The sequence below is a fragment of the Lithobates pipiens genome, unplaced genomic scaffold (genome assembly GCF_037356315.1).
Source record: "Lithobates pipiens isolate NorthernLeopardFrog02 unplaced genomic scaffold, aLitPip1_a1.2 Scaffold_18, whole genome shotgun sequence".
NCBI lineage: Eukaryota > Metazoa > Chordata > Amphibia > Anura > Ranidae > Lithobates > Lithobates pipiens.
This window is the reverse complement of record NW_027507758.1, coordinates 281423726-281434750: the sequence shown is the minus strand read 5'-3', so window position 1 is coordinate 281434750 and position 11025 is coordinate 281423726.

Here is an 11025-nt window from a genome sequence, read left to right as displayed (position 1 = left end):
CTGTTTATGTGCACCATGATAGTAGCCCATTTGGGTTCTTTCTTTTTTTTTCCCCCATTATGTTATTTGTATGAAAATTGCTTATGCAAATCAAAATAAAGATGACAAAAAAAAAAAAAGGAGCTTGAGCAGCACATCTTGAAACACCAGCCTGCTTTGAAATATTTGCCAGGGATAGACCTTGCTGATGCAGTATAACAACCTTGTGTCTTGTTGCTTTGCACATTCTTGACATGGCGTATGACCTGTGACATGAAACGGTCTTCTGCATTCACACCTTATTAGTTTAGCTGTTCCTCACCCAGGTTTAAGCCTCCTATCCTACACAGCTGTTTCAGTTAATAACTGTGTTTAAACCTACATATGAAATTGATGATCATTAACGCCTGGTAGACCATTCTCATAGGTTAACTCCTCCATCATATAAAGAATAATAATAAAAAAAAAGGACCTTGGCAGGTGTATGTGGGAGCATAAGTGGCAACAAATATCTATAAATTAGCTCACAAATGTTCAACTATCCTTAAAGGGTAAGTTCACCTTTACAAAAAAATCTGTAAAGTGAACTTACACAGGACCGGCTCCCCATCCCACCCAGTCCCGCTGACCTGGACTGCAGTGATCTCTCAATCTGAGCCCAGGTATAGCCACCTCACAGCTCCGGGGCTTAGAAATCCCTGGAGCGTAATCTCCTAAACATACCTTGTCAGGAGAACATTTAGGAGCACTCTAATTGGTCAACACAGGAGTTTTATTTTGCACAGAATTATATATTATTTTGTATTACAATAAATGCATGTTACCTGAGAACAAAATGAAAAAACCTTCTATTAAGTTGAGCTGATCACTTTTTATCCTACTCTATGAGGCTAACTATATCTGAATGTTTCAGTCCTTAAATGCCTTATTGTCTTCAAGGTCTCACCTTCCCCTTTCATGGGTAGGGAGAATCAATGCTGTTAAAAAGGATAATCTTTGCCAAATCAGTTTTTTTTTTTTTATTCTGCACCCTTTTTGTTCTCATCCCTTCCTATGCCCTCAAATTTTTCCAGAACCATGTACTGCTATTTATCTGGGCTGCCAAAAAGCCACATAACTCAATATACTTTGTACACAAGAAGCAAGGTGCCCTGGGCATCCCCGACTGTTAAAACTTTATAGCTGCACAAAATGTCTCCATTAACCTTTCTTTATTTCGCAGAACACACTCCCTTACGTGTCAAGCTGGAAGCACTTTACTGCTACCCAGTCTCACTCCGTTCATTTTCTTGACTTTCCCCAAAATCTAGACTTACATCCCTGAGTCCTTCAATGCAACACATTCTTCGTGTTTGGGATTCCACCAAGTAATATAGCAAGTTCAATTCTGCCACATTTGCCCCTCCAACCTCTTTTAGGTAACCCCTTGTTTCCCTCAGGCCTAGACTTTACCAGTTTTTTTCAATGGTGGTACTTTCATAACTTTCACTACGCATATTCCTTAAATAATGAGCACTCAGTGTATAGTTGGGTGGAAATTAGAGAGACATACCAGGCTCCACGTTCATAACTTTTCCGCTTCTTACAAATCAAGCATTGGTTAACTATTGTACTTGCTGATAAGGACCCGACATCCCAACTTTCACTCCTTGAACATATTTGCTATCATACACCCTTCTCTTCACCATTTACTTGCAGTTGAACACCTCTAATAGCCTCAGCAGCCTTGCTTACATTTCCAAGTGGGAAAATAATCTTAAATGCAAGAGGGACAGGGAAGACTGTCCCAAATCTGGTTGACATAGCCACCTGCTCAATTAACATTCTCACGTTTGAACTGGCTTTTGAGACTGTTGCAAGGTGGTATATGATCCCATCATGAGCACACTTTTACCCATCCACCTCCAGCAATTGTTTTTAATGTTACTCTGTCCCAGAGGATGTCCTCTATACATGGTGGGCATGTCCTATGCTCTCTAGGTTCAGAACAAAAGTCCTTAAAGGAAGTTCCAGGCTTTTTATGTTTATTAAAAGTCAGCAGCTACAAAAATTGTAGTTACTGACTTTTAATAAACAGACACTTACCTGTTCCACGGTCCAGCGATGCGGCCGGACGGGGTGTCGCTTCTCTCCCCCTACGCCTCCATTGCCACTCTGGATACCCGGCAACAACTTTCGGCTTCACGGCTGGGCACGTGCGGCGCATGCACGAGTCACACTGCGCTCCCGAAGTGGCCAAGCGGTCTCCTGGGATCTGCCACGTGTCCCAGGAGATCGCCTAGAGGGAGGGGCTGCCTAAGGTGAAATGAGGAGTCGCCTATGTGGTCCCTGGGCAGAAGGAGGATGTGGGATAGGAATTTCCCCTCCTAATAAAGCCCCCATCCCCCCCAAAAAATGACATGCCAAATGTGGCATGTAAGGGGGCGAGGGGTGCTGAAAGCGGAAGTTCAATTTTTGGGTGGAACTCCGCTTTAAGCTTCTATAATCCTTGCCAACTATTTCCTAGGAAACCCTGGTAGGTCCTATTACATTTAAAGCCCCCGGGCCTCATGAGGTAGCAAAGTACATCTTACTGCCATCAAAATAGGCCATAGGAAGAGCCTGGAAACCCCAGTTTGTCCATTTTGCAGAAGTCTGTTGCCACATGGACACATTTTTTATTAATGAAAAACTAACTAGTATCCTCCTTGATACAAATGAGACATTTTTAAAGACTTGGACATCATGGATACAATATATCCACCCCACTATGTCCACAATAAAGTACTGTATACATTTTTACAACTGTTGATGCCCTAGCGTTTGGGCTGGGGTCTTCCTGATGTCCTTTTCTTATACCTCTTACCCTCCTGACATCTCTGACCCTCTTACTACGGAAGCCCCTGAACATATTTTTCTGATGCTTGGTAAGGTGGACCTTTCATTTGTTCTGATTTTAAAGCTTGCCTCCAGACCCAAAGCCAAAGTTCAGTCCGCATTCTTATGTTCAATGCTCAGTTTTATTGTAATAATTGTTTACAATCCGGGAATACTGCTATTCACTACAGTTATCTTCTTTTACTACGTTTTGTTGACCACAATTCTTGCACTCACTAAAGCCTTTATATTTGATCCTAAATTTGTGTAGGATGCATCCTGTATTCTGTTCAAACTCAATAAAATGTTTTAAAGGTGAAAGATCTGCACACCCATGACCAAAAGAGCCAATTCAGAGCTACCAGGATCACCAGAATTGACTTCTAGATGACATACAGTAGTAATCACAGTAAAACTTTTACAGGCTGGTCAGCATATATCAGAGTGTAGCAAGGAGCCACTGATGTACCTGCTGCATATGCCCGGGGGTCCTTTGTCCTTGCAACAAACCTGTTCACCTTGGGAGAGATGCAAGAAGGTTGACACTTGATACTTGCTATCTCCCATCACTGGAAGATTTGTTGAAAGACTTCCAGGTGAAGGGCCCACACTCCCTGATCCAAACATTATTGACTGAGCTAGTCTGCATGACAGATTATGCATACTCTTAGTATGCATACTGTGGACAGAATCAACACATGACTCTTTGTCCAGCTCCGGTTATGGGACACATCTAGTGCTTCCGCCATGCTCTCAGTCCCCAGGTGATTTATATACATCACTGCCATGGCATTGTCTAACTGCACCCAGACAGGGTTTCCTTCCAGGGGGTGCATCCAGTAAAGAAGGTCGATCTAATTGTTTAAAGTTCCAGCATATAGATGGTATGCCAGGCTTCCCATGGGTTCCAAGGATTCTGAGTATCCAGAGACCCAGTACTCCTGCTCAGCAATGCATGCTGGGTCTGTCATTGCTATTTTCCAGTGCAGAGGGAGAAACACCTTCGTAGCTAGCAGAAGAGGAGAGCAGAGCCATCCTCCAGAGTCTAAGTAGTGGTAGACAGTTTGGACTGGAATGTCCTCCAGGCAATTGGTATCCCTCTCAATCTTAAAGCGGCTAATAATAGGGCCAACATCTTGGTGAACACCCGAGGAGCTGTGGCTAGGCTAAAGAGCAGGCTCCAGACAGATAATGCTCCTCTCCTACCACAAAGCACAAGATCCTGGTAAATTGGGTATTTGAAGGTGGGCATCCTTGATATCAATGGAGGCCAAAAAGTCCCCCTGATGCAAGAATGCCACTAGCAAACTATAACTTTCTTGGGACCATGAAAAGATTTAACTAACCAAGGAATCTTTCTCCTGCCAGAACCCTAATCACCAACCCGTGGGCCAGAAGTCCCGCGATGGCCAGAATTAAATTCAGTAACCTCAGGGAAGAAAGCAGCAGCTTGGAGGCAGGTAACATCTGCTATGGGTATGTGTAAAACTCTATTTTGTAGCCAGAGGCTAACAATTTCGTTAATCCATTTATGGGACACATGGGTTAGCCAATAGTACACAAATGTTAGCAGTTATGCCCCTACCTTTAGCTCAGGGGTAGGGAACCTTGGCTCTCCAGCTGTTTTGAAACTACAACTCCCATGAGACATTGCAAGACCCTAGCATGACTGCTAAAGGTAGAGGCATGATGGGATTTGTAGTTTCAAAACAGTCGGAGAGCCGAGGTTCCTTACCCCTGCTTTAGCTGAACAGATAACAGAGGAGGCGGGCTAGACGAAGACGATGCTAAGGTCAGGCATACCCCACACATGCTTATGCTCATATGCAGCAGTGCGCCAGTACTAGCGTTTACTACCTTTTGGTGATCTGACAAGCCCTAGCAGCCTAGCATTTTACACACCAGCACTGCAATAACACTTGGGGATGTAGTGCACATCTGGAACTTGCCACAAGCTGGTGAGTTGGCAAGCAGTAGTAGCGTCCCGCAGCCACTATGAATTCGAACACAGGTCCTTGGAACCCATAGCATCTTTCCAGATGTGCGTGCAAGTCCTGATTGGCAGCCAGATAGCATGGGACTTGGTATCATTTTTTTTCTTTATGGGGGTACCACTTGTATGTTGACAACTATACAAGCGTACTACTTTTTAGGGTTGAATATATTTTTATTATATGCCAGGTAATATGAAATAACAAACATGAAAACAGGTAACCACAATATGTATGCCACCATTAACATCAAAATAGGCACATTGGTAGGAACAAGAAAAAAAAGAAAAAACGAGGGGAGGGGGGGAGGCGGTAAAAAAAAAAAAAAGGGGGGGTACAGGGGAGTAAAGAGGGTAAGGGTGGGGCAGGGAAGGGAAGGGGATGAAGGAGCTAAGGCGTCCCTTCCTTAGTGCCAAGTGCATAAGAGTGCAATTGCTGATGGCTTTAATGACTAGGAACATTTCTTCGCATGGCTATAAACATTAATTTCCCTGCACAGTGTCATCATCTTTCGGACACCGCCCAGGTATAATTGCCATCCATTTCTCTGTAATATATAGGGGGGTAGCCAGAGTATCAATACAGAAGGGGGTTAGGGGGAATATAAAAATGAGAAAACAGAAAATGAGAAAAAAAAGGGGGGGTGGGGGGGAGCACAGCAAATGCATTTACCGGAGAGGTTATGTGTAGGATATTCTCAGTTGTTGGTATAAAATCCACTGTAGCGGTTGGGCTTGGGGGCAGACTCAAGTAAATCCCACCTCCAAATGTCTCTTGTGGTCATCCCAGCGACGCCAACCTCCATTCAAAAGTGGCGGTAGGCCTGCCTGCTAGATCCTAAGATTATTAAGAAACAGTTCAGACTTGGAATGGCGACGCCAGAGGGACCACAACAGGGTGAACTTATCATAAGTGTCTTCCGCCTTCGCCTGCAGTTCCTCCATGAGCATTATGTCATTAAGGATATCCACCCACCTGGAAATAGGGGGGGATGGAGTCCTTCTTCCAGTATAAGGAAATGATATGGCGAGCTGCCGAGAGGAAGAATCTTAAAAGACCACGTCTCTGAGATTGGATCGTTCCTGCGAGGATGGATAGGAGAGCAGACAAAGGCGAAGGAGGCAACGAAGTCTGATATACATCATTATATATCTCAAAAATCTTATCCCAAGATGGACGAACCTTAACACAATCCCACCATATATGGATGTAGGATCCTTGCTCTCCGTGACATCGCCAACACATATTTGTGGTTGATGGGAACATCCTGTGCACCGAGACCGGAACCCTGTACCATCTCGACAACAATTTGTAGTTCTTCTCTTGTGTGAACCCGGACCTGGATGATTTATGTGCAAGTGTAAACGAGGTAGTCCACTGTGCCGGGGAGATCTGCATATTCAGATCTCTAGACCATTTACTTGTGTATGCGGGAAAAGTGTCATGTAAGTGGGTTTGAATATCTTTGTATATGCATACTACTTTTTAGACACGTATTCAATTATGGAATGGGCTGCTGTGTCACCTAATCCCCCAATGGCTCAGAAAGAGGGCGAAAGTCTGCATGTGGACTGGTGAATTACTTGCAGTGAAGTGGAAGGATAAATGGGATGTTTTTGTCCCGTCTTACATTCACGCAGACACAACATTCCAAATTCAAAACTCTGTGTCCATGATTATATTCTTTATATGGGAGGGGTGGACTTCAACGACTGGATGATGAAGCCATACTCTCACAAAGACAGTCACTGGTAGAAAAAGGTGTCTGTATATTTATTTGGCTTAATTGGCTCTGTACATCTCTTTTGTGCTTTACAAAGAAGTGGATGCTTCCTAAAATTTCAGGAAGTGATTATAACGGTCCTTTTGTATGCAGAAGGTGCTGTGGCCCAATCCCAAAATCCAAATGAAGTGAGCCAGCTGCATAAAAAGCATTTTCCTGATGTTTTTCTTGGTAGCCCAACCCAAAAGTCACCCCAAAAAAAGATGCGTCTGTAGCATATGTGGAATTAGGCATGACATCAATTTATTCTGTCCCTCCTGTCCTAGCCAACCTGGTCTCTGCTTTAAGAAGATGCAGACACTAGTGGAGTATTAATTTAGGGTACAGCATGGCAGTGTCTATGGTACACATTCACACAGGGTCTCAAAAGATGTTGGGTATACAGGAAACTATCCATCATATTTTGAGAGATCCTAACAACATCAAAGGCTGGAGGGTTTATGGTTTAGGTAGAGAATTTTTTTTTTTTTTTAAATGTAATGCAACAAAAAAGTAAAACATAAAATAAAAGGTGTCAATTTATTGAGTTAATGTTCTATTGTTACTGTGTTTTACATAGTTAGTCAGGTTGAAAAAAAGACACAAGTCCATCCAGTTCAACCTTAAAAACAAATAAATAATAAAAAATAATCGTACAATCCAAATACCCAATTTTATGCGCACAATTGATCCAGAGGAAGGCGAAAAAAAACCCCAGCAGAGCATACTCCAATTTGCTACAGCAGGGGTAAAATATTCCTTCCTGATCCCCCAAGAGGCAATCGGATTTTCCCTGGATCAACTTTACCTATGTTAGTACCCAGTTATATTATGTACATTCAGGAAAGTATCCAGGCCTTTATTAAAGCAATCTACTAAGCTGGCCAGAACCACATCTGGCGGGAGTCTATTCCACATTTTCACAGCTCTAACTGTGAAGAAACCTTTCCGTACTTGAAGATGAAATCTCTTTTCCTCTAGACGTAAAGAGTGCCCCCGTGTCCTCTGGGTTGACCGTACAGAGAATAACTCAACACCAAGTTCACTATATGGACCCCTTATATATTTGTACATGTTGATCATATCCTCCCTTGATCTCCTCTTATCAAGAGTGAATAAATTCAGTTCCTCTAATCTTTCCTCATAGCTGAGTTCCTCCATGCCTCTTATCAGTTTGGTTGCCCTTCTCTGTACTTTCTCCAGTTCCCCGATATCCTTTTTGAGAACTGGTGCCCAAAACTGAACTGCATATTCCAGGTGAGGTCTTACTAATGATTTGAACAGGGGCAAAATTATATCTCTCTCTCTGGAGTCCATACCTCTCTTAATACAAGAAAGGACTTTGCTCGCTTTGGAAACCGCAGCTTGGCATTGCATGTTGTTATTGAGCTTATGATCTACCAAAACCCCCAGATCCTTCTCCACTATGAATTCCCCCAGTTGTACTTCCCCTAGCATGTATGATGCATGCATATTCTTAGCCCCCAAGTGCATAACTTTACATTTCTCAACATTAAACCTCATCTGCCACATAGTCGCCCAATTAGACAGTGTATTATATTGTATTTTATTGTTAAGCGTTGTCGTTTGCTTTACAGGAACACCAATCAGCTGCAGTACTGATCTGTTTATTCTGGCAGCAGCATGGTATTGCTCTCAGAATGCATACAATGACTGCAGGAGTAGATTTCTCAACCGCAGCTAAGAAAAGTATGTATACTTTGCCCAAGTATGAGGTGGCCTGGGGTGGTCAGTGGGTGGATTACACCTGTGCTTCGGCATACCATTTTTAACCACTTAAGGACCGCCGTATTGCCAATGTACGTCATTACAATGGCACAGGCAGGCACAAGCACGTAGATGTACGTGCCTGCCTTCCAGCGGGTGGGGGGTCCGATCGGACCCCCTCCCGCTGGATACGGCGGTCCGTTTCCCTCCAGCAGCGATCCGTGATGAGGGGATGGCCGTTGGTTTCTGGCCACCCCCTCTCGATCGCTCCTGGCCAATGACGAACTTCCTCCCACTGTGTATTGTTTACACAGGAAGGAGGAAGTGATGTCATTCTCCTCGGGGCGGTCTTTTTGACCGGACTACGAGGAGAAGACTAAAAGTAAGTGCACCAAAACACTACACTGACACATAGGTACACATAGGTACACAAACCCCCCCCCCCCCGATCGCCCCCCGCCCCCCCCAGTCACAGTGTCACTGATTGCATTGATCATTTCTTTACTGATCAATGCATTCAGTGTCAGTTGTAAAAGTAAAAACTGTCAGGGCAGTTAGTGTTAGGTCCAGGGTAGCCCCCTATCACCCCCCAATAAAGATTTAACCCCCTGATTGCCCCTAGAGTTAACCCTTTCACCCCCTTTTGCCAGTGTCACTAAGCGATAATTTTTCTGATCGCTGCATCAGTGTCGCTAGGTAGCTAGTTATTTTTTTAGGTTCACCGCTAGGTTTTTATATCGCTAGGTACCCCGATATACTACCCAATAATGGTTTTAACATCCTGATTGCCCCTAGTTAACCCTTTCACCCCCTTTTGCCACTGTCACTAAGCGATAATTTTTCTGATCGCTGCATTAGTGTCGCTACTGTCGCTAGGTAGCTAGTTATTTTTTTAGGTTCACCGCCAGGTTTTTATAGCGCTAGGTACCCCGATATACTACCCAATAATGGTTTTAACATCCTGATTGCCCCTAGTTAACCCTTTCACCCCCTTTTGCCAGTGTCACTAAGCGATAATTTTTCTGATCGCTGCATCAGTGTCGCTACTGTCGCTAGGTAGCTAGTTATTTTTTTAGGTTCACCGCCAGGTTTTTTTAGCGCTAGGTACCCCGATATACTACCCAATAATGGTTTTAACCCCCTGATTGCCCCTAGTTAACCCTTTCACCAGCGATCACAGTATAAGTGTCACTGGTGACGCTGGTTAGCCAGTTAGTTATTTAGGTTCCCCGTCAAGTTTTTATATAGTGCCAGGGACCCCCATATACTACCTAATAAAAATTTGAACCCCCTGATTGCCCCTAGTTAACCCTTTCACCACTGATCACCGTATAAGTGTTACGGGTGACTCTGGTTAGTTTGCTTTTTATAGCATCAGGGCACCCACCATTTATTACCCAATAAAGGTTTAACCCCCTGATCACCCGGCGGGTGATATCAATTAGGTTTTAGGGTCAGGGTCTGCGTCGCCCCAGGCAGCGCTAGGTTAGTGCCAGTACCGCTAACACCCACGCGCAAAGCATACACCTCCCGTAGTGGTATAGAATCTGAACAGATCAATATCTGATCTGATCAGATCTATACTAGCGTCCCCAGCAGTTCAGGGTTCCAAAAAAACGCATTGTTAGCGGGATCAGCCCAGATACCTGCTAGCACCTGCGTTTTGCCCCTCTGCCCAGCCCACCCAAGTGCAGTATCGATCGATCACTGTCACTTACAAAACACTAAACACATAACTGCAGCGATCGCAGAGTCAGGCCTGATCCCTGCGATCGCTAACAGTTTTTTTGGTAGCATTTTATATTTAAATCCGGAAGGCAGTGCTTGGTTTTCGGGGTCCCGTACGTGGCTAGGCTCCCAAAAAGTCCCCCACATGTGGTATCCCCGTACTCGGGAGAAGCAGCAGAATTTATTTTGGGGTGTAATTTGACTTCTGCCCATAGCATGTGTGAGCAATATATCATTTAGTGACAACTTTGTGCAAAAAAAAAAAAAGTTTATAATATTCCCGCAACTTTTGGCAAAATATAAAATATTCCATGGACTCAACATGCCTCTCAGTAAATAGCTTGGGGTGTCTACTTTCCAAAATGGGGTCATTTTGGGGGGGTTTTGTGCTATTGTGGCATTTTATGGCCTTCGAAACTGTGATAGGTAGTGGGGAGTTAAATCAAAAATTTGCACCCTTAGAAATCCTGAAGGTGGTGATTGGTGTTCGGGGTGCCGTGCGCGACTAGACTCCCAAAAAGTCCCACACATGTGGTATCCCCATACTCGGGAGAAGTAGCGGAATATATTTTGGGGTGCAATTCCACATATAACCATGGCATGTGTGAGCAATATATCATTTAGTGACATTTTTTTTTTTGTCATTATTCAATCCCTTAGGACAAAAAAAATAAATATTCAATGGGCTCAACATACCCATCAGCAATTTCCTTGGGGTGTCTACTTTCCAAAATGGGGTCATTTGGGGGGGGTTTGTACTGCCCTGCCATTTTAGCACCTCAAGAAATGAGATAGGCAGTCATAAATTAAAAGCTGTGTAAATTCCAGAAAATGTACTCTAGTTTGTAGACGCTATAACTTTTGCGCAAACCAAAAAATATACGCTTATTGACATTTTTTTTACTAAAGACATGTGGCTGAATAAGACAATTATACACGGAAGGCCGCGCTTATGGAGTTGGTCACAGTCAAACAGGGATA